The sequence below is a fragment of the Pezoporus flaviventris genome, unplaced genomic scaffold, assembly GCF_033815535.1.
Source record: "Pezoporus flaviventris isolate CSIRO_AGI_PZ_B2104156 unplaced genomic scaffold, CSIRO_AGI_Pfla_v1 ptg000045l, whole genome shotgun sequence".
NCBI lineage: Eukaryota > Metazoa > Chordata > Aves > Psittaciformes > Psittacidae > Pezoporus > Pezoporus flaviventris.
The window spans coordinates 30,468,066-30,491,111 of NW_026892593.1; the positions used below are offsets into that span (position 1 = coordinate 30,468,066).

Consider the following 23,046-nt stretch of genomic DNA (forward strand, 5'->3'; position numbering starts at 1 on the left):
GAGTAAGTGATCACTAGGGCTCAGTAATGCTCCACTGCACACCTGGCATGAGACACACAGTATATAACCCTGGCAGAGGATGGTTAATTTCCTATATATAGAAGCATCAATAATACAGCAATATCATGAAATCAAACAGAATGTGTAAGCGAGGTAAGATTTATAAAAGGAGATAAAGGAGATACTTTTTTCTTTAAGATTAAAACAGGTCAATAAAAATTGCCCAGGTCATCATAGATAACTGCACAGCTATTTAAACTCTCTTTTTCCACAATTTTGAAGATTGCTCTCCAAACTATGATGGGGAAATACAGCATTTTCAGTTATTACAGGCAATGTCATAAAAGCATTCCTCTGTAGAACTGCAAAATTCAACACCTGTGAAGGACCAAAGTCTGTTAGTCCTGAACTACAGGAAAACACGCAAATTTGATCAGCTGAAGTTCTTCTGCTTGCAGCCCGAGCTTAGGCATATTTATGAAGCAATCAAAAGCACCTGCAAGAAAATTCAGATTTGGTCCTCAGAATAACATGCAGCTGTCCTGATAGCTTTGTCTAGATCAGAAAAAGTGATTCAAATTCTGTTTTGATTAGGTAATCTGATCATTGCTTTGAGGTTGTTTCACTAGAGATTGAAACAATGAATGCCTCAACTAAAAATACACTGAATATCAATTCTTGCACTAAAGAGCCTTTTTATCTTAGGGCTGTAACAGTTTTCCCAAGCATCCAAAGTCCACAGTGATTCTAACCTCATAGCTGGTACAACAGCATCTCCTGGCTAGCTAAGCCTTCTACCTAAAGGACAAAGGTGAAAGTCCTTCTTGTCACTTGTACTGCACAATAGCTACCATCACTGAACTAAATAATCTGAACTAGAAATGCCAACTCATCCTCTGTGCAATGAAGATGCAGTTCCAGCAACAGCTTGTTCAGTGATCGAGACCCAAACATTTTCTAAATCACGTTTGGTTTGAAGTCAAAATTTTCAATTAAATGTAACAGAAAGGGGATAAAATAAATTCAACATGCAACATGTTAGTTGCAATCAGCAAACTATTTTCTCTTGGGAATGTCTTGCAGAAATCTTTGGAAATAAAACCCACTGCAGATATCATTATAGTAAATGTATGCAAAAACATTATTTAGGTGAAGATTGTTTGGAGATGGGGATTAGTTTCTTTGAATAGACTACTTGAATACAAACTTTACTAAGGTTTATCTGTTTTCCAGGACTTCCTGACTGCCTTTGAAGCAAGCTGGATCTCCAGATTTCTGTCCAAATTTTGACCTGGCAATGTTTAGTGTAGAGAAGAGTTTCATAGAGATCCGAGTCAGGACTCCTCAGGGCTGATAGATTAACAAGTAGTTTAAATTTGATTTAACTAGGGAATCTGATGAAAATACAGAGTTGTTTTTTCAGCATATGGGCTGAATTGTATGCACATAACCTCTTTACATACACAAAAGGCAGCAAGTTATGCAGGCTGTCTCACAATTTACACATGCGATCTTAATTAGCGCTTATGGAAAGTTTCTACTCTCAGATGCAGAGCTGCAAATTACAACTGAGGTCAGTGGAACATATAAGGACTGTGTACCCCTGATATAAAGGATCACAGGCATGCATCAGCCGAAAACACACCTGAAAAAGGCTTTGACAATGCTTTGAGGGCTTGCGAAGCTTGGTTTTATTTGCTCCAAGAAAGACATCTGCACCACCTGAGGTAAAATCTGCTGTCTCCTCGTACTGAAGTTTCATTCCTATTAGCACTAAGCAGTACTGCTGATGGAGCCCAGCAAGTCAGCTGGACACTAAAAGAAATCAAGTGATCTCCCTAGGAAGCAGACTTCCTGGTCTACACACTTAGAGTGGAAGTAGGATGAAAATCTAGATTCTACTGAGAGGTTTTTCTGATGCTCTCTTCTATGCTGCTATGTAAAAGAAATTACTTTGTTTGGAGAGCTAAGAGTAGCAAAATTTCTTCTAGAAAATAATGCTGGTATACCCATTTGGGAAAGCTTGTAAGGAAATGAAAGGTGAAACAATTCAGAAGGACTTCCAAAGTTCTGTCTTTCTCCTTTTTATTATAAAAATGGGGGCTGATTGTAAATACATCTATATAGCAACCAAAATAAAACCTGCCAAAAGCTACAAAGGTTAATGCTTCAAATTTAATGCAAACAGTGAACCAAGTTAATAATGCAACTGCTTAATATGGAGAAATAACTTAATGACCTGACAGATATTCACTACAAATACAATATATACACATCCTGATTAAATGGGTCCTACAAAAGCCACCATATAAATCATCAGAAAGCAGATAATTAAGGTTTATTTTCTACTCTTTTTCAAAGTTTGTGCATGTTTACAGCAGGTACATACACCCGTGTTCAGCATGTGACCTGCTTCTTGGAGGCCATGCGGCGCTACAACTTTCAAGTACTTTTATCTCATCTATGGGATATAGAGATTGGAGTGAAACGGGTTCAGCAGAAATATTCCACTCTGCACAAGTACTGCTGGGCAGCTGTTTGTACTTGGTTTTGTGAAAAGAATTTGTATGAACTCAGCAAATTGCAAAAAAAAAGCAGAGGCATAGCCTTGCTGCTAACATTAGACGTCTTGCTTTATAGATGGTACCCTCATGGGCAGAGCTCGCGGGTGCACAGGCAGATGCAGGCTCATGGCTTGGTCAAAACCTGGTTCAATATGCAATGGTCACTTTGAATGAAGGATGAACTTTGTTCAGCCCTGGTTCGTTTTCACCTAAACAGCATTCACCACGAGTTCAGCTGTACAAGTTGCTGATGTTAATTTGTTCTATTATAGACAGGCCCTAGGGTTTTAAACTGTACCCATCAATCTAAGTCCATCTATCCACTCTAACATTTAAAGACAGATTAGGTCATTAGTTTTGAAACCTGTGATAACAGTTATTGTAACTTACCACGAGTAACGTTCTGAGAATTTTTAAATGCTTTGGTGGGTTTTTTCACTGTAGATGCATTTTAAAAACAAATTATAAAACTTTTTTTTTCTTTTACTATAAAAGAAGATAGCTAAATACATTAGAAGGATAATATTTTTCATTCCTCACATTCTTGCAGGAGCTTACAATTTTACCTGCCATGAAATATTTTATGTCTATATTATAAGTAGCATGAGAAACCTTTTTTTTTTTTTTCAAATATTACATTTTTGGCTATTTACATCATTTCTTGCAATTAAAATTAAAAGAACTCTCCATGAAATGGTACTTAGGATCTTTGCAACCATAATTAACCTTCTCATGAAAGAAAAAAGTGGGACATGGGATGAGGAGGGAGGGTACATTGCCTAATAATGTCAGGGTTAGGGTCGAAGCATTTTTTTACCTAGTGATTACAAGTGTTGCTTTCTACACTAAGAATCTCTTCACCACATAAATTGTAAGCAAAACTACTTCCTATGTTTAAGATTCTCTCTAATTCTGGAGTAAAGAGTTTAATAATCTAGAAAGTAGTAAAGCAGATGCACTTTTTATATGACTTACTCCCATGAGACAAACAAAGGTGAATTGTTTTGTTTTGTTTTCTTTTGGTGGGTTTTTTTTTCAGTTCTGTCAATCGAGTCTATCCAATTCTAATGAGTACATGCAAGTTTGGAGACTGATGCCAGTAGACTTATATTTTACAAAGAGACAAAATTCAATAAACTTAATGAATTACAGTCAAGTGGTTTATGGGAAAATTGAAATCACAAGGAAATCTTTACAAAATTCTCATGGTTTATTTTGATAAAACACTAGCAGATGTTAGAAATTGTGTATTTCCCACTCCTCACAGGTCAAGGCACGTGGACCACCCCAGCCGGGACAACATACTGACTTCCAGTTGTAGACCTTACGAGGCAGCTGCGGTAAGGACTAAGGACTGAAAGATTCTTTAGCAGGGGTCAGTCTTGAAAGTGAACCGAAGTAAAGGACAGGGAAATCTTTTCCTTTATCTTTGTTCAGCACCTGACTCCTGACTGGTTATGCTAAGTGCCACTATCACAAAAATAATACAGAACATGCCCCTTTCAGGACTGGGCATTTGGTTTGTCTGAAACTCCATAAACAGATTTCTACACATGTTCAGTATATGCTTACTCATCCACGTGGAAACTCTTCCTCTTGTTTTCCCCAATTACACCATAGTCCAATAAATGCTTATTCTGAAGTTAACTACCCTTCTAGATGATACTCTCAGCAACAGAAGTCCACCTGTGAGATAAAATATAATCAATGTCATGCTCTTAATGATTTAGAAAGGAAGCTGAAATCACCCTTTCCAGACCTATTTTTAAAAAGCTAGTCTCTGATTATTTATTTCTCTTAGAATTATCAGAAACATTAAATTTAGTTTACCCAGTCTGGCTAATAGGCTCGTAACTTGTGCGATTTTTTCAGTCCTCAGCTGAAGATCCAGCCTTTCAATTTGGAATAGAGGTATTTTTTCACACATAGGATCTGCATTAGACTACATCACTAAGTGACAGACAAAAAAAAAAAGAGATGAAAATAAAACTTTCAGCAGAAATTGCCTCCAAGGTTAATTAAGTTCATAATTGTTGTATGTGATGCTATTATTCTTCCTATTCTGTCAGTAGCTATCAGTAACATATTTTTGAAATTAAGACATCTAAATTTAGGCATTGAAATACAAGTACTTAGTTCCTTTGACTAAACGTGACATCTGACGTGTCATAGATCTGATCCAGTGCTATAAACCCCACCCAAGTATCTCATAACATATTTTAAATGCTCACTACAGATAGGTAAAATAGACCTCTAAGGCAACCTATTTAATGTGACCCACTTGGTGTGACATGAAGTGCAATTCAGCTGACCTAAAGTAGGTACCTGTTTTAGAGCAAGCAGAATCACTCTACAGGTCTATGGATAAGAGACTGGATTCAGATGCCCAACCATAACCATCTAGAGCCATATGAGATGCCCAAGGGAAAGGATTAGCAGGTATAATGCAAGGCATCTTGTACCTGATTCATATCAGATGCTGTAGCACTTGGAGGCTAGATAAGATACTCCAGGGTGTTTTAAACTATGTTATGCACCTGAACCATACCGTGGATCTCCCTCTACTATGAAGCTAAAGCAGCTTCTTCAGACATAGATAGATACAACTGGATACCTATTTTAGGTGTCAATCTCAAACTGAATCCTGCCTCTTCTCCCCTTTTTGGTAGGCTATGACTGAATTCCTAACACCAAAAACCAAGCAGCACCAGATTTTTTTACAGACTTCACAAAGAAGCAAAAAGTTGATGCACAAAATGTTTTACTCTTTACACATCACTTAAAGTCTCTGAAGGAGTTTGTAAGATAGAACATTGTAGCTTTACATCGGTTTATTATCTAACAACAAAATGAGTCGCAACTAAAGGCATATTTACTTTTCATCCTGTGTAGCTTGTGTTTTGTGGTGGGTTTTTTTGGTTGTTTTGGGGTGTTTTGGTTTTATTTTTGAGAAAGAGAGATGTCTAAGAAGGTGTTCTTTTCAGATTCTGTGTACTGGCTCAGGAATTTTATTTGATAATGCACCACATTACTCTTCTCCAAATACCAGGGGACATAATACATTTTTAAGCAGAGGCTTCAAGATTAAAAAGAATAGCTTCAGTAAAATGAAAATTACTACTACGCTTTCGAACAGGTAAAGAAACATAATACTATGAGACCTACGAGATACTGCTACACCTAGATGTATCATTCCAAATCACAGAATTTAATTGATGGAAAAAGGTATTCAGGCCAACCAAGTAACACAAGATGGTGGGAAAACACAATTGTAGCTGGTTTCCACTTTCCAGACTTGCTAATATCAGTAAAGAGGTAGATTCCAGCTACGAGTTTTAATAGTGTTAAAAATACTGAAAGGTGGCTTCACCTTTTCAATCAAAATCAGCCACCCAAGTAGCTTTTATTATATGAGATATACAGAGTGAATTTCAGAGTATCCACAATGGTCATGTGAAGGGCTTGACTCTCTTTTCTCTGACAGATCTAGGCCATCCAAGCAAGTTTTAAACTCCATCACCTCTGAGTGAAATTAAAAAGCAGGTATGCAGTACTCAGCCTGAAAGCTTGTCTGGAGGCTAGCAAAGAAACAACATATGGAATTAATCACGACAGAATGTGGTGCTATTTTAATAACCAACATTAATGACAGGACTGCTAGCAGTTGCAAAATTAGCTGCATCTCTGTCCTGTTTGTGGTGTCTGCTGCTCAAGTCCTTTAGATTTCTCTCAAAAAGCTACTCTTACACACATTGTTGAGAAACTGCAGAAGCCAAACCAACCTAGGCTTCAAAATGGAAGAGATAAACTGAAGAGTAAGATAGAAAGGACAGCCCTTGTTTTGGAATCCATTTTATACTTTGCTATATTTGATTCTTAATAATAAAAATAAATGCGGACTTTTTTATTCCATCTGGTAGCAAAATCAGTTAGACCTGCCGAGGAGGTGTGAAGGTCAGTGTGTACTGTGGAATGGCAAAATTATCACTATAGTCAAAGAGACAGGGGCTCAAAACTATTTAAGGTAGGAGGAAGTACACTCAAATGACAAAAAAAAAGGGAAAAAAATAGATCTAAATCAGGAATCATGTCAAGCTCGTTTGAAATTTAACTGGTAAATTAAAACTCTCATGGAAAATTGCCACTATAAATTATTGCAGAAGAATATAAGTATGTAGAAATTCTTAATTGTTACTGTGTAGTTACTAATCTAAGACATTCTTTCACTCAATCAACATCTTGAAAAGGAAAAAAAAGCAGTGGAAAAATCTAATGGAATGATAGATTTGGTTTCATTTTTCAAATAAAGTGGTTTGTGGACATTCTCCTCTTCTGTTTTTGTTTTCTTCAGTTGGAAAGCATTTACAATAGCTAAGAATGAAAAGGCCTTACAAACCAGGGTTCCGCGGAAAGGCATAGGCAGAGATGCCTTTCTCCAGTATATGGTTCGACATTTCTGGAAAACAGTAATGAAATGTCTTTAACAAATGTGAGAAGAACACAAAAATAGAACAGAAGGCAGGGGCCAGGTACAGTTTCCTTCCTCCAAAATAGGAATGACTGCACGAATTAGTGTTACGTAAGTCCTCCTGTAACATTGTCATGAGAAACACTGGCAACTTCTGTACTCCCTCACAAAAGAGAACTACTGAATAGAAGCTGAATGTCTTTATTGGGAACATAGTCACTGGAGAACCTCAGTTGATAAGAAACAAACCAGAGAAATTGCTTGTCCATTATGCTATTTCCTTTTCCAGGGGGCTCCAAGCACAGACTTCTTGTTTCATGGACAATGAATTAAGTTCAAGAATTCTCCTGACATGAAAGAAAAGGAGAGTCTAAAGAGAGCAAGGATTTTCAAATGGTAATTTTTGTTAGAAATAATCAAATTGTGCGAGCCAACAAATCATTGTGTGCAGAACTCCAACGCGCCTTCTACCTCCAAAATCCAAATTACCTGTTGTCCTGGGTTCAGCAGTAGCAGTTATGTTTCTCCTCCTTGGTAGCTGGTGCAGTGCAGTGTTTTGACTTTCAGCTCGGGAACAGAGCTGATAGAGATGTTTTGGTTTGGCCAAGGACTTTGTGGGCCTCATGCTCTGCCAGGGAGGAGGGGAAGCCGGGAGGAAGCAGAGACAGGACACCTGACCCAAACTGACCAAAGAGGTATTCCATACCACAGCACGTCATGCCCAGGATGTAACTGGGAGTTAGCCGGAAGGGCTGGGAGACTGCAGGGTTGGAGGAGGTATCGGTCGGAGCTTGGTCGGGCCTGGGGGGCAAGTTATCGGTCAGCGGGTGGTGAGGTGTTGTATTCTGTTCCCTTGTTATTTCCTTTATCATTATTATCATTGGTGGTAGCAGTAGTGATTTGTGTTATACCTTAGTTACTAAACTGTTCTTATCTCAACCTGTGGGAGTTGCATTCTTTTGATTCTCCTCTCCGTCCCTCCGAGAGCAGGGGGAGGGCAAGAAAGGAGGGGGGGAAGTGAGCGAACGAATTACCTGACTGGGTTTAAACCACGACAGTTCTTTTTTGGCGCCCAACGTGGGGCACGAAGGGTTGAGATAACGACGGATTTGACTGGATTAATAGTCATTCGTCACAATGCTGATTTATTGGGTATCAGAGTTGTTCTTCTTGATCTCACAGCTTCAGACCGTTGTAACTTACGTAGACCCGGTATTTGCTGTGATAGTGTTTATCAAGTGTGGGGCCTGGGCTAAGGTTCTTGTCTCACTGTGCTTTATGGCAATGGCTTGTAATACGGGTGGGCTCCAGCAGCAGGGCGGGACGGACGTGGCCGTGGACTTGTACCTAGCCGTCCGGCTGCTCTTCACCGGCCTGGTCCTCACTCTACTCTCCATCTTCGTGAGGCTGCGGGGAGCCGAGGGGGAGCGGCCCCGGGAGCCGGCGGCTGCTGAAGCGGCCCGGGAGAGCGGCCCCGGGGACCAAGCGGCGGCGGGAGCGGGGCCGGAGGCCGCGAGGGGACGGCTGCCGGTGGAGGAGGCCGGGGCGGTCGAGGAGCAGAAGGAGGCGGCTGCCGAGCAGCGGGATAAGGCGGCGGAGGAGCCGAGCCCCGCGGAAGAGCCGAGCCCCGCGGAAGAGCCGAGCCCCGCGGAGGAGCCGAGCCCCGCGGCCGAGCCCAGCCCCGCGACGGCCGAGAGCATTCCCCGGCAGCCGCCCGCCGAGCCCCAGGAGGATGCAGGAGACCACGCAGCACTTCCCAGCAAGGCAGAGGAGGAAGAGCTGGACTCAGGAAAAGAGAAGCCGGTGGTGGGAGAGCCGGCAAGCACAGCAGCTACATCAGCCCCAGTGACAAGCACAGCAGCATCGTTTGAGAGTTCTGAAGGCTCTGAATGGCCTTTGGGTATCCCTGGGACCTGCCTGCTGATTGTGATGGGGATCAGCATGTTGGCACACACACAGACTGTGTTCTACCCACAACCATTTTGTCTGATCTCAAAAGTTAAGCAGAGTCAGGTTTGGGTCTTGTCTGGGGTTAGACAACAATATAGGGGGACCAAGAGATTTTCCCCAAGGCTGGACAGTCATGAGTGGCAGGGTGTGTGGGACAGTATGGGCAAGTATCTATTCCACTGGGCCCCTCCAGTGCTTTGGAAGCGTTGGAGATGGAAGGCAGCTGTATGGAGTCCCCAACAACAAGCTGCAGAAACTTCTGAAGGGGACAGTGAATTATTTTAAGCCTGGTGGGCCCATGGCACTTCAGGCCATCAGAGCAGAGATGCAACACAGAGATGGACTCATGATCGAGGGGTGGACTTGACAATGGACACTATTGCCCAGGTTATTCACGAGTGTGAACACTGCACACAGTCTCTCCTGCTCTGGAAGACTGTTACAAGAGATGGAGCCTGACATGGACCAGATGGACGCAGCAGCTTTATAGGGACTGGTCCATGCACTAAGATAAGAGTGCACCGAGATAAGAGTGATGGTATATTGAAAATGTGGGATCTGAGCATGACGTGAATGGTATGGAATAAGGGGTGGATAATGTCCTGGGTTCAGCAGTAGCAGTCATGTTTCTCCTCCTTGGTAGCTGGTGCAGTGCAGTGTTTTGACTTTCAGCTCGGGAACAGAGCTGATAGAGATGTTTTGGTTTGGCCAAGGACTTTGTGAGCCTCATGCTCTGCCAGGGAGGAGGGGAAGCCGGGAGGAAGCAGAGACAGGACACCTGACCCAAGAGCTATTCCATACCACAGCACGTCATGTCCGGGATGTAACTGGGAGTTAGCCGGAAGGGCTGGGAGACTGCAGGGTTGGAGGAGGTATCGGTCGGAGCTTGGTTGGGCCTGGGGGGCGAGTTATCGGTCAGCGGGTGGTGAGGTGTTGTATTCTGTTCCCTTGTTATTTCCTTTATCATTATTATCATTGGTGGTAGCAGTAGTGATTTGTGTTATACCTTAGTTACTACACTGTTCTTATCTCAACCTGTGGGAGTTGCATTCTTTTGATTCTCCTCTCCGTCCCTCCGAGAGCAGGGGGAGGGCAAGAAAGGAGGGGGGGAAGTGAGCGAACGAATTACCTGACTGGGTTTAAACCACGACACCTGTAATCTAATACCTGAAATCAGCATGGAAGGCCTGACTCATCCTTTGGCAAAGGCCAACTGAGAAAATATTAACTAACCAACAAACAACATAAAAAGTGGTAACATGGCGAAAGATGTACCTTTAAATCTTTACGATCTGTCACCACTATGATCTGAGCTCCACAGCCCACTGCTGAACCAGGAACGTATTATATACAGTATATATAGCAAAATATTGCATGTTTCTTTCTTGGTTTCTCTTGATAATGCAGACTGATATATTTCTGACTGCCACATCAGTTTGTAACTTTTTTACAATAGTTATTGGGACATAAATGTGTCTTATAAGCAAGTGGAAACGCTAGCTTTAAATAAAAAGAATAAATATATTTGTGGAGAGATAATAGCTTAAAGTCACAATAGTTTGGCCGCTAACCAAAAATATGTTATCTGTCTCCAGGTGCTAGACAGAAGTTAAACAGATCTGCTGGACAAGACAGAAATTAAAAGAAATAGACAGTTACAATGCATCTCTCCAGGAAGGAGGCAAAGAATTATCAAGAACTGCTTGAGTTAAGACACTGGTAAAAAACACAGAGAGACTAAAATATGCAACTCAGAATAGCTGTGGCCATAGCACTCCATCATAGCTTCTTCCTTTTTCCAGTAAAATAGAAAAGTTTATTTAGGATTGGGTACACATAAACTTTCATCTCTTTACTTAATGGGTAGGAAGTTTGGGGGAATAAAAAGTATTTTGCATTTAAAATCTGACTTTGAGTCACCTTAAATTCATTTCTCCCCTCATTTCTCCTGAAGCTGGAAGTTTTTTGTTTCAGCACTGGTTCAGTTCAGTTGCAATTTTTTCTGATTTCTTGGCATAGTAACGTGACAGGCCTAATTCTGTCAGCTGAAATAAAATATTTCTTCCTAGTGAATGCTTATCTGCTCAACTACTTACTCATCTTTATACTCAGCTATTTACTCAAAAGGGGATGCAAAGGTAGGTAAGGCACAGTTAAACTGAATTCACAGTATCCAACAGAGCAGAAGACACACATCACACCACTCAGCTATGAAGGTGATGAGGATTCTATGTAGCTCCAAAACCACCTCAATGCATTTTTCAACCAGAGGTATATTGCACTCATTTTCAATCAACTTTTAACATCTGCTGATTCAGTGAAAGGAGCATTTTCAACGTCATTCCCACAAAGTAACTGTAAGAACTAGGCCGGAGTTCCAATACACAATGAATGAAGGAAATCATAAGAAATAGAGACTTACTTTAACTTCAGCTTGAACATTAGGCTCAAACCTGGAAGATTAAGGCTTTTTAAAACGTACATTTCTAGCTACTGCTGTGGCAGGGTCATGGACAAAGTTTCCCGCTGTCAATCATTTCTGTATTTTGCTAAAGCAGAACTCTTAAGTAGCAGAAGGAAAATAAAAATATTAGAGTTCATGGAAAGTTACGGGGATTTACCATAAGCTAAGGTATTGGCAGAATGCCAATAAATAAATGAATTTATATCCATTAACTAGGCACAATTAACCAGAAACCCAGGATTATATAGCCTGAACTATTAGATCTTACAGGCTTTAGTAAATACAAAGACCTAATGGAACCTGAGGGCAACAAAGGTTGAACTCATAGCTACTGAGTCATCTGTAATTCTTAGAAACTTTTTATCAGATAACTCTAAATTTGAAGAATTATTCTAACAAATTGAATAGTACCATCATTGAAAGAATACATAAGAATAACATACCAAAGGCAAAATGTCCACATCTATGCAACACATATGAAATTTTACTTGTCTTTGTACTTAAGTTTACCCAAATCTTTCTCCTGGGTTGGAGAAACAGCATAACATTATTTGATTTTAGTTAGTTGAAGCAAAAATAACTATTCATCCATCCCATATCTACTTCCATTTCGTGTTTTATTAGAATAGCATATTCAGTAGTCTTGTCTATATTATTGATGACAACGCAGTGGCTATTGGACTGACATAATGGTCTCAAGGAGTTTCCAAATATAAATGTATTCTAAGGAGATAATCCCTAGAGCATGGATCCGGAGGAATGATATCTAAATAATGTCACTTCTGTTGCAGAATTGGTTTCAAATTAATTGTTTCTTTCTAAAGTTATAATTATCAGGAGGAATGCAGTTAGTCAGGAAAGATGAAGTTTAAAAGTGCATAATGTTTAATAGCTCATTAAATAGAAAATGTATTGTAAATTTGGGAATCAGAATGACTTGCAGCTAACTGTGAGATGATGGGTCATGGCACATGAAAAGAGACATTTTTGGCAGGAAAGCAATTTGGTAATGCTGACTGCAGTCTGCATTTACTTGACATTTGGAAAGATCATATGACACCAATGCAGATGAGGTGAATGGTGAAGAGAACAGGAAGTACAAGGAGAGCTAGAGGAGAAAAAGTTAGGTCATGAGCAACTGGGAGTAAGATGAGAATATAAGTGTAATTATTGGGAGTTCAACTTTTAAAGTGGGAATGTAAGGTGCTATGTTAAAGAGACTGGATGTATTCAAGCAGCTATAGTGAAAGCTTTGTCAGCACTCTTCTCGCAGAGGGGCTTATGTAGAATTCATAGAGGTGAATAATTAGCAATTTTATAATGTCTTTTCTGATAAGAAAACATAATAACTGTTATGCACCCGTTGCTCGGAGCATGATTTTAAAAGCATAGTTCATTTTTTAAAGCATGAAGCATGTGCTCACCGGATGTCAAATACACATTTATAACAATGCAACAAATCAAAGGAAGTCCAAAGGAATTCTGAGACATTAAACATTTAAGAATAATTATACTGTTAAAAAAAAAAAAAATTACACCACAACCCCAAAGCAAAAGAAACACAAAACAGCTGAGCTAAGCTTAAACTTTCTCCTAGTACATTTTCACCTAAGCAGTGACCCCAACAATTACATGAGAGGATGCAAACATGAGCAGAATAGGAAAAGGCAGCCATGTATTTGAATGGTCACAACTAGATGCGTGCCTCACCAGCCTGCACAAACGTGAGGGCTAAGGCTCCTTAAAACCTCATACAGTCACCTAAGAGCACAAAGTGATGTACAAAGTACTGCACCATGTGGGCTCAGATTCCCAGATAGAGCACAAGCAATCTAAAAATGGAAGAAGGTTACTAGAAAGTTACATTCTTTTATTTTGTGAGGTTTTTACCATGAGCTGATCTGCGTGGTATAGCAAAATCTGCAATACAACAACCAGAAATACTTTTATCAAGGTACTGAGTTTGGTGGGATAGAGTTATTTTCCTAATAGTAGCTCATAAGGTGCTGCGAAGATGCTGTGTTTTGGATTTGTGTCAGTGGCAGTCAGTAAGGCCGCAATCCTGCAGGTACACCCCTTGAGGGCACATAGATAAGGCCACATCAGATCAGAGACACCTCAACGTGACCATAACTATAGGTAAATCCATGCCATAGCAGGTATACCCCTGTGGATAAGTCCCTGCTGGAGCAAAGGGAGGAATTCATTGCAATGTTAAACTCTATGGCCTGGTCCAAAGGGATCATGAATAGAGATTGTAATGGTGTCCTGGGTTCAGCAGCAGCAGTCATTTTTTCTCCTTCTTAGTAGCTGGTGCAGCACTGTGTTTTTGACTTTCAGCCTGGGAACAGCACTGATAACACCGATGGTTTTAGTTGTTGTTCAGTAATGTTTACTCTGACCAAGGACTTTCTGAGTCTCATGCTCTGCCAGGGAGGAGGGGAAGCCAGGAGGAAGCAGAGACAGGACACCTGACCCAAGCTGACCAAAGAGGTATTCCATACCACAGCACGTCATGCCCAGTATATAAACTGGGGGCAGTTACAAGGAAGGGCTAGATCACTGCTCAGTCAGGCTGGGTACCAGTTGGCGGGTGGTGAGCGGTTGTATTCTCTTCCTTTGTTATTTCCTTTATCATTATTATTATTGGTGGTAGCAGCAGTGGTTTGTGTTATACCTTAGTTACTGGACTGTTCTTATCTCAACTCGTGGGAGTTACATTCTTTCAGTTCTCCTCCCCATCCCTCTGGGAGCAGGAGGAGTGAGCAAGTGGCTGCGTGGTTCTGGGTTGCTGGCTGGGTTTAAACCATGACAAATGCAAATACCTTTAAATTGTTGTAACCAATGACTTGAGCTGCATGTTATAGGGAGTACTATAGCAGGAACCACCCACGCAAATGGAGGATGAGCCTCACAAAAGCAGGCAATTGCAGCAGTGACCCAAAATGAACTGGCTTCGGTGCCCAATAACTCCACACAACACACAAACCTCTCCTGCCCTGAGTGATCACTATAACAGATAAAACCCAAGTCATGGACTAAATTAACTCAATGGACATTTTATGGAAATTATTTAGGGCTGGTCCACAGGCTTGTGTATATGTCGAAGGGCAGGAAGGGCAGGGGGGTGCTTAATGAGGATGTATTGGATAGTGTGGGACCTGAGCATGACATAAATAGTAAAGAATAATCATTAGAGATTGTACCAGTTTTGGCTGGGACAGAGTTAATTTTCTTCATAGTACCTTATAAGTTGCTGTATTTCAGATCTTTGGCCAAAACAGTGTTGTTAACAGAGAGGTGGTTTAGTTACTGCTGAACAGTGCTTACACAGTGTCAGGGTCTTTTTTGTTTGTTTCACATATTGCCCCACCAGTGAGAAGACTGGAGAAGCAGGACAGCAGACCCCAACTGACCAAAGTGATATTCCATACCATGCGACACCATGCTCAGCAGTTAAAGCTAAGGAAGAAGTAGGAAGGGGGGGATGTTTGGAGTTATGGTATATGTCTTCCCAAGTAGCCGTTGCATATGATGGAGTCCTGGTTTCCTGAAAATGGCTAAACGCTTGCCTGCAGATATAAAGTAGTGAATATGCTCCTTATTTTGCTTTGCTTGCATGTGCAGCTTTTGCTTTACCTATTAAACAGCCTTTATCTCAACCCACGAGTTTTCTCACTTTTGCCTTTCTGATTCTCTCCCCCATCCCACTAAGGGGGAGTGAGTGAGCAGCTCAGTGGAGTTGAGCTGCCTACCAGGGTTAAACCAGAACAAGCAAATTATAAGAGATTTATAAACAGAAAATAATAAAAACTTGTTGCCATAAATGAAAATGAACCTGCACTGGGGGGGGGAGGGGAATAAAAATTTCCTAAGTCAGAAGGTCAACTGGCGCTTGGATTCATGGCCACTTCTTTCTTTGAATATCCACTGCACAAATACCAATGTAATGCCTTGATTATGAAGTCTTGGACACTTTGGCAACGAGGTGTTTTAAGTATACCTTAATTCCAATGCAAGGAATATCCCTCATGATTCTAGACTGAAGAGGAAATAGCAGGATCATGTAACAAGAAGTGTCAGCATATTGGCTGATAATATCATATCTGAATTTATAGCAAGTTGTGTTAGCATACAAATACAATATTTCTTCTGTCTTGAGTCCAGTAAGCTTGTAAACCAGAACTTGCCTCACCTTATTTGCTGCTATTACCAGACCTCAGGAAAAAAAAAATCCCATCTTATTTAAGTATAGCTTATTTGTTACAATACATAGATAAAAAAAGTCATAGCTAAATAAACACATAGCACAGCCCAGAGAGGGTATTCTCCTGTGATGGTGCTGAAACAGATCTTTTTTTCTGCAATTAAACTTTAAACATGACCTCATTTCTTGCAGGAATGCCATAGCCTGATACATTTTGTTAGAAAGTGATATTTTACTTTAGTGCCAGTAACATCACATTTGGAAATTTCCATGATTGTAATTACAGTTTCTAATACTATAATACAGAGTAGCTCCTTGTAGCATCTTTCTGTAAATTGCCTGGTGATACATAGTCTCTGTTCTGAACCTGAGGGATTGAATGTTTATAGAAGGTGCAGGACTGACAAGCCATCGAAACAAAGCTTGAGTCTCAAATTCATACCCAGCGTACAGACACAAACATAGTCATCTCAACAGCACCCCACCTACATGCCTTCAACACGAATCACTGCAAGCAGTTAGCAACATTTATTCAGGCTCACTTCAGAAGAGTCTTCAAGAACATAATTAATTTGATAGCCCCACGGAAGCCACATCCTTCCAGCTGAAATGCCTTGCATGATCAGACCCCAGGTTTTGCCCCTCTGCGCACAGCAGCACATCCTAATTTTTGCTAGTGGTGACTTCTGTAACTTGGGCGTTTCTACAGTAAGAACCTAACTGAGACTACTAACTTGTTTTAGATAAACCACAAGACAAGCTTCGGCTGGTACTGACTCTCATCCCTTACACATTTCAAATTTCCCTGGATACAAACAGCACAGAAAGCCAGTATCTTTCCTCAGAGCCATCGAGCCATTCCGTGTTACTTTGCAGTGCTGTTGAGTGCAGTGACACAACAGCCGACAATGAATTATGGTTGAGCTCCGAACTCAAAGGCCAAAGAGGTATCTCAAATGTGAACAAGCACCAAAAAAAGTCTCAACTGAGGGCATAGTCTTAATGCAGTGCTCGTGGATTTCCCATTTGCACAGTCACAAGGCAGAAGGCAGCACCCAGGCAGAGACTGCCCATCAGAGGCTTTGGGACAGGTCCTCTCATACGTGCAGTTCCACGTGGTGAGGGAGAAGCCGCAAGGAGAGCCTGTAACCAGGAAGAGTGTCCTGCATAAAGATGCTCAGGTGACCATGAAAAGCCATGCAGTGAGTCAAGGGCTGCACCATCCCCTCTCCCTCGTTCCAAGACATGACACGTCAGATAGAAGCGAGCGGAGGCCCACACGCCACAGCTAACTGTTTTGTGACAAGATGGACCAGAAGCCACAGCTCTGCCTTATCAATATGTGATGCAGAAACGGCAGTGGGGGAGTGGAAGAAATCCGATAACAGACTATCACTGTGAATGTGAGAGACTTGCCAGGTCTGTGCTCCTGTCTCTAAAAAAGCTGGTGTGAGACTGCATGTTACTGAGAGATTTATTTTAGAAATTTGTTAAATCCTGCTTTTAAAAGGGAAAAATAAAGCAAAAACAGTGCACTAAGCAATTGCAGCTTGGTTCCAGTAAGTCAGTTAAAATAATCACTACTGCAACACCGCCTCCTTGCATTTCAAGAAGGAAACTGCTTTATTGGATCAGGCTAGCAGTCTGTCTAATCCAGTACCTCATCTTCAAATACTGGATCTTAATACTGCAACAGAGGCAAGAAATCTTCCACCACCACCAACCCCCCCTCCCATAAATGGTTATTTCAAAAAAGTGTCATATTACCAACCCATTTCTTGATGTTATTTATACAACCAAATAGGTTTGTTGAACTGTGCTTGTGTGTTTATTTACTTGTGAAGTCTGTCAGTCTAAAGCACTTTATGTGCAGCCTTAGCTCCAAGTCGTGATTTAAGCGTAATAGATTACCAAACATCCACAAAGTCCAAAACAAGCTCCGTGTGCTTTCACCTGCATGCTACCCTGTACTATGTCTCTCCCCTTGGTGTTGTTAAAGGTATGCTCACAGCAGAGGTGGCTCTGTACAATGCTGTCCTGGTGCCAAGAGACCTGTGTTCAAGTTTCATATTACAAGATTAGCAAGATATAAAGTGAGGCTACTGGAAAATGCAAGCCATTAGCATAGTACAGATCAGAAGGTTTGATAAGCTTTAAACAAGGGGGAAAAAAACAATTTCCCACTTTTTACACATGTAACTACTTGATTCTTCCATACCACAAAAGATACAGGAGCTACTCTGGTAAGTGTTTACTCACGCAAGAGGTAGAACTACAGTGCATCCTACAAATCAGTTTTTGGATCTATCTGAAATAAAAATAAGAAAGCTTTTTTCAGTGACTTGATCCCACTTTATGTAGTATGTGTAATGTGTAGTGTCCTGCCATAACAAGCAGTGTAAAGCACTATGTCTTTATTTTCTCTCGTCTACCTCCACAGTGTTTTTCAAAACACAGTGCATAAAGGAAGACCTATAAAAATGCCTTGAATTGTTTATGTTAAAAATGTGACTGTTTTGCACTAGCAGTATGAAAAATTATATTAGGTGGCCATTATTTTGTCTTCTCTTTCAATAAATAACTGACTACATAGGGTAAGCAGGAGCGGCTGGCAACGGTGTATGAAGAATCAAAGCACAAAAATCACTATCTTCCAGAGTTCTACCTAGCGCAAAAGGAGATAGCTCTATAGCTGTCACCAGAAAAAATGAATGACATTACTGTTGATGTTTTCACATTCATTCCTATGCATGATGAGTTTTACACATCTGAACTGAGTTATGAGGAGGAGTGGTTTGAAGTATACATTAACAGCTTACAAAACCAAACCACAGGGCCAAATTTCCTGCTGAAATAGCTCCAAGAGTGGGCCTCTGTTTGCAAAAAGTATTTCAAATGTGAAGGTGTGCAATTACAGTGGATTCCATGATGCTCAGCATACTGTGTAAATTTTTTCTATCCTAAAAAAAACATAAAAGTAAGCAAAATCCTTCTAAAGCACACACTTAAACTCAGTGATCTAAGATAATGGCGCAAAACTCCGGCTGGTTCAAATGTCAGCACTTCAACTACTCCAATGGAGCAACGAAAGTCTACATCAGTTTGGGATGCCCCTCCTAACACATAAAAATGGTCGTGAATGGGGACAGATCAGCATTCAGCTCTGCTAGCATAGGACACATCCTTCATATTAATCCAAACACAACTTTTTGCCTCAATACCTTTAAAATTCAGTACTTCAACAGATAAATCGAAAATGCATTTTCAAATGAAAGCTATTGCTCCCTGAATTACCTGGAGCTGTAGTAGAAAATCGATGAGACAAAAACGTTTAAATGAGATGTTTAAACATAGACTGTAAATATGAAACTGAACATTAATAAATTAGATTTGTGGGGTCTTCCCTTGCTTTAGCCTGTGTGTCTTCATGCAGTCTTTGTTTACTTTCATTTATCTTCTTTGTTTCATGATGTTTGAATAATAAATACATTGATGAATTGCATCAGTAAATGCCATCCATATATCACAAAAATAGGATGTACTCAGTGTTCCTGACACACTAATCCTAAAGGGTTGGTTTTTTTCATGTTTGTTTGAACTTTCAGTACTTAACAAAGGAAATAATACTGCTTTGCTGCATAAACTTCCTGATTTTTATTCTAATTTTCAGTGAACAAACAGCTGCAGAATGATGTGACTTAATGAAGCATTTCTAATACAATCCTGCAGAAGTTAAACCAGAACTGCTTCCTCACTGATAGTTGTATCGTTCAGAGTAGTTTTTCAAGATGGTGATCACATTTTTGTCTACATGAGTATTAGGTAATGTGATTTTCTGTCTTCCAAAGTCAGTGATTTCCTTTAGTGTTATAACTAGTTAGCGTTGTTCCATTACTTATTTATAGCAAGTAGAACACACAACATAATTAATGCAACGTATTTCTAATACACTATTTAAGCTTTACACAGGTTGGTTAGTAGCACTATACAGCCAGCCACAAATTTAAGTGTGAAGATGCTCAGGTCTGAAAAATTCCATGGTATGTTTTGCTCACCAAAAGCATACAGCCTGCATCTGTAAAGATGTCCTTTATCAAGTCTGTCGTCACCTGTGACAAAATGATGGAACTTCTTTGCTGCTACATGTTTCTCTGTCGCTACAATTCAGTGTAAAGTATTATTTGTTTTATGTAAATCTAGATACGGTTCAATGAATCATCGCTTTGCAATCTGCTAGTAAAAGCAATCCTCAATATCCATCTGTACACGCATCTATTTACTTCTATTCAGAACAAGTTGTTTTCATGCATTCCCCACCAGAATTATCAAGTGCATTACAAGCATCTACACATAAAGCTGAGATCTCTCGTATCGTAAGAAGAGACAGGTAAAAAGGTTACCGTGTATGTCCAGTGTGATAAGATCCTGACAGATCAGTCATCATTCTCTGATTAAAACAGCATGACAGGAATCAAGATTTTATCTGAAAGTCACCCATTACCAGCAGCGTGTTTAAAATTAATACCACAGTTTTGAAAGCCCCCTTACATTCAAACGACATGTGGAACCAGTGCATAGTAATCCTCGTTTGCTGTCTGCTAACAAACTGAACAAAGCTTTCCACTGAAATTACGGCACTTAGGTAGTTTACATTTAAATGAGTAACAGTACCGTACTTTTGGAAATTGGGACTTTATGAAACAACAAAAAAAAATACAGCTTTCAGTATTGCCTCAGCAGTATCAGCTCTCTGAAATAAAATATTAATAATGAAATTCATGTGAATTACTTTACTACTGCTAATTAACCACTCAGACCTATTTAGGCATCAGTATGAAATGACTGCACAATTACTGTGAAAAAGTATAATGAAAGATGTAACCTTTGCCACCCCCGATAAAACTGCCTTAATATGCTCTTTCCTAACTCCAGCTAAGCTATATTCCTAGTACCACTGAACTACTTTTCTAGCTTTTACCCCACACTATAGAAAAAAAAGAATCTTAATTTATCCATTTGACTTCACTTGGATCATCCCATAAAACAGCTTTAAAGTGTTAAACATACAGCAGGCTGAAAGCTAATGTCTGAAACTAGTTAGCAAAACTGAGATACCAGATAACAATTATCACTTAGTCAATAGTAATTTAAATGTATCCACTGCTGTGCGAAGACCCTAACACCCAGAATGCTTTATGGGGCTTTCAGGGAGTATGTTTATTATTTAAATTGACAGTTCTGCAGGAGTCAAAGCATGGTTCTTTAAATACTGAGCCGGTGCCTACCGGGGGGTGGGTTGGTAGGAGTGAGGTACTTAGTGCTCTGGAAAAAAAAAACACTGATTATCTCCAAGCAGAAGCTGGAAAGAAACAACTGTAACTACACATATCATTTAAAATGCTTTAAGCAATAAGAGCCGTGCATGGCAACTCCTAGCAGAGCAGTGCAAGCTACTGCTCTTTACTCCTTGCCTAAATACCCCGGTGTCCGATCCTACACTTCCACGGGAACAAAGCAGGTTATTCTAAAACTTTCTCTTGCAAATCTATAAAAGAGGTGGAATAAAGGAAAAGCCCTTTCGCTGTGGCATACAGAACCGGCACCGTATCCAGTAAGTAAATGAGTTCAGTGAAATGAAAGAAAGTAACGTGGAGACGCAAGGTATGTTTCATACTACCTACACCACAACTTGGGGAGCGTTACGCACAGGAAGAACTGAAGCCATGAACGGTCTTTTAAGAACTCTTTTTGTAAGGTTTTCCTACAGGGACTCCGAAGGCGGTCGCGAAGCTTCCGGGCTCCAAAGCAGAGTAAACCCCTAAGTGCCCGCGGGGGCTGCAAGCCAGCGGCCACCTTTCCTACACAAGCAGTCTGGCTGAAAAAAGGGTGGGTTCCCCTGCCCCCTTTCCCTCCCCTTCCCCGGCTCTGCTGAAACGTCCGTTTGAATAGAATCAAGCTCTATTAAAAAGCAGAACACGAGCCCGGCGCCGGGCTGGAGCAGCTGCCCCGGCGCTCGGCCAGAGCCGCGAAGCAGCTCCTGCCTCCTCGCAGCGGCTCTCTGCAACTTTTGGGCAGCGGGAGGGCAGACACCCGCTCGCCCGCAGCAGCCGCCCCGCGCCTAGCCCCACCGCGGCCGCTCCCTGCCCACCGCCCCGCGGGATCTCCGCAGCCGCGGAGGGTACCTCCTGGTGTGTGCGCTCCCCCCCAGCAGCGCAGACAGACACGCGCCCCGGGAGCCCTCCGCTCACGTACCTGCAGCCCCGCTTCCTGCTGGAAACACCTAGGGATCGGCCTCCTCACGTCGGGGGGCAGCTCCAGCCTTACCGCCCGGGCATCGCCGGCACACGCCCCGCGCCCCGCCAGTGCCCGCGGGCACCGAGCGGAGCGGCGCCGCGCTCGGCTCCCCTCTGCTCGGGTCGGCTCGGGTCGGCCGGGCTGGAGAGGGCAATCGTCTGCCGGGTGTCCCCCCGCCTCTTTGGGAATGAATATACGAGGAATCCGGCTAAGAGATGCGAGAGGGAGGGTGAAGTACGTGGGAAGGGAAGGAGGGGAGACTTGAAGTGTTTCTCGTGCACGATTTCAGAGTATTAGAAATAATAATAATAAAAATTAAAATAAAAGGGGTCGGATATGGATTAGCTCTCGGAAAAGCGGAGGGTGAAGAAGTCCTGCAGCTCGGTCCGGCTCCTGCCCCTCCGCCAGCTGCGTGAGGTCCCGATTCAGCCCCGCCGGCAGAGGAAGGGAGAAAGAGCCGGCGCGTCCTGCAGCAATACCTCCGTTAGAGCATCTCTGATTGGTTTGGCTTCGCACACAGCACGACTTCCCCCTCCTGCTGCCTCCTTCTCTCTCTTGGGAAAAGTAATTGGAGAGCGAGAGCTTCACCTTCGGCAGCAGCAGCAGCAGCGGCAGCAGCCGCTCCGTGCCCAGCCTTTGTGCACCGCCCCGCACCTCGGAGGAGCGCGGAGCCGCCCCGGGCGGTCGGACGGGCAGCGGCAGCTCCTGGCGCTCCCTGCGCTGGGGTCGGGAGGGACGCTTTTCCTCTCGCCGGTGTCCGCCCAGCTCCGCGCTGCTCTCCTCCCCAGCCCCTTCAGCGGCAGCAGCTCTGTCTGACCGAGGAGCGGGGCTCCGCTGACAGCGCCCTCCGCCTCTCCCGCGGCCCGCGCACACCGGGGCTGGGCCACCTCCCGCCCGCCCCCACGGCACGGCTCCCCCCCTCCCTCCCCTTCTCTCCGGTTCCCTCCCGAGCCGAGGGTGCGAAGTTTCCGCACAGGCGCACGTGGCCGCGGAGAGAAGGAGATCCCCGCGGATCCCGCCGCCTATCCCCAGGGAGCCCCTTCCCCTGCGGCGGGGGCAGGATGGGCGCCGGGCGCGGAGGCAGCTCCCTCGGGGCAGT

General features: G+C 42.3%; 1 protein-coding gene across 6 annotated transcripts in view; it reads right to left on the minus strand.

Annotated features, from left to right (window-relative positions):
• Positions 1 to 22,808, minus strand: part of TAFA2 (TAFA chemokine like family member 2) — a 202,533-nt gene extending 179,725 nt beyond the window's left edge. For 5 of the 6 annotated variants that reach the window (XR_009745961.1, XR_009745956.1, XR_009745960.1 and 2 more), the window contains exon 1: positions 21,906 to 22,808. The gene's annotated coding sequence lies outside the window, so the exon portion shown is untranslated. Of the gene's footprint in view, positions 1 to 4,136; positions 4,232 to 21,905 lie in introns of those variants that run through there. The other variant, XR_009745958.1, reaches the window with a different exon arrangement.
• Positions 22,809 to 23,046: the final 238 nt, after the last annotated feature.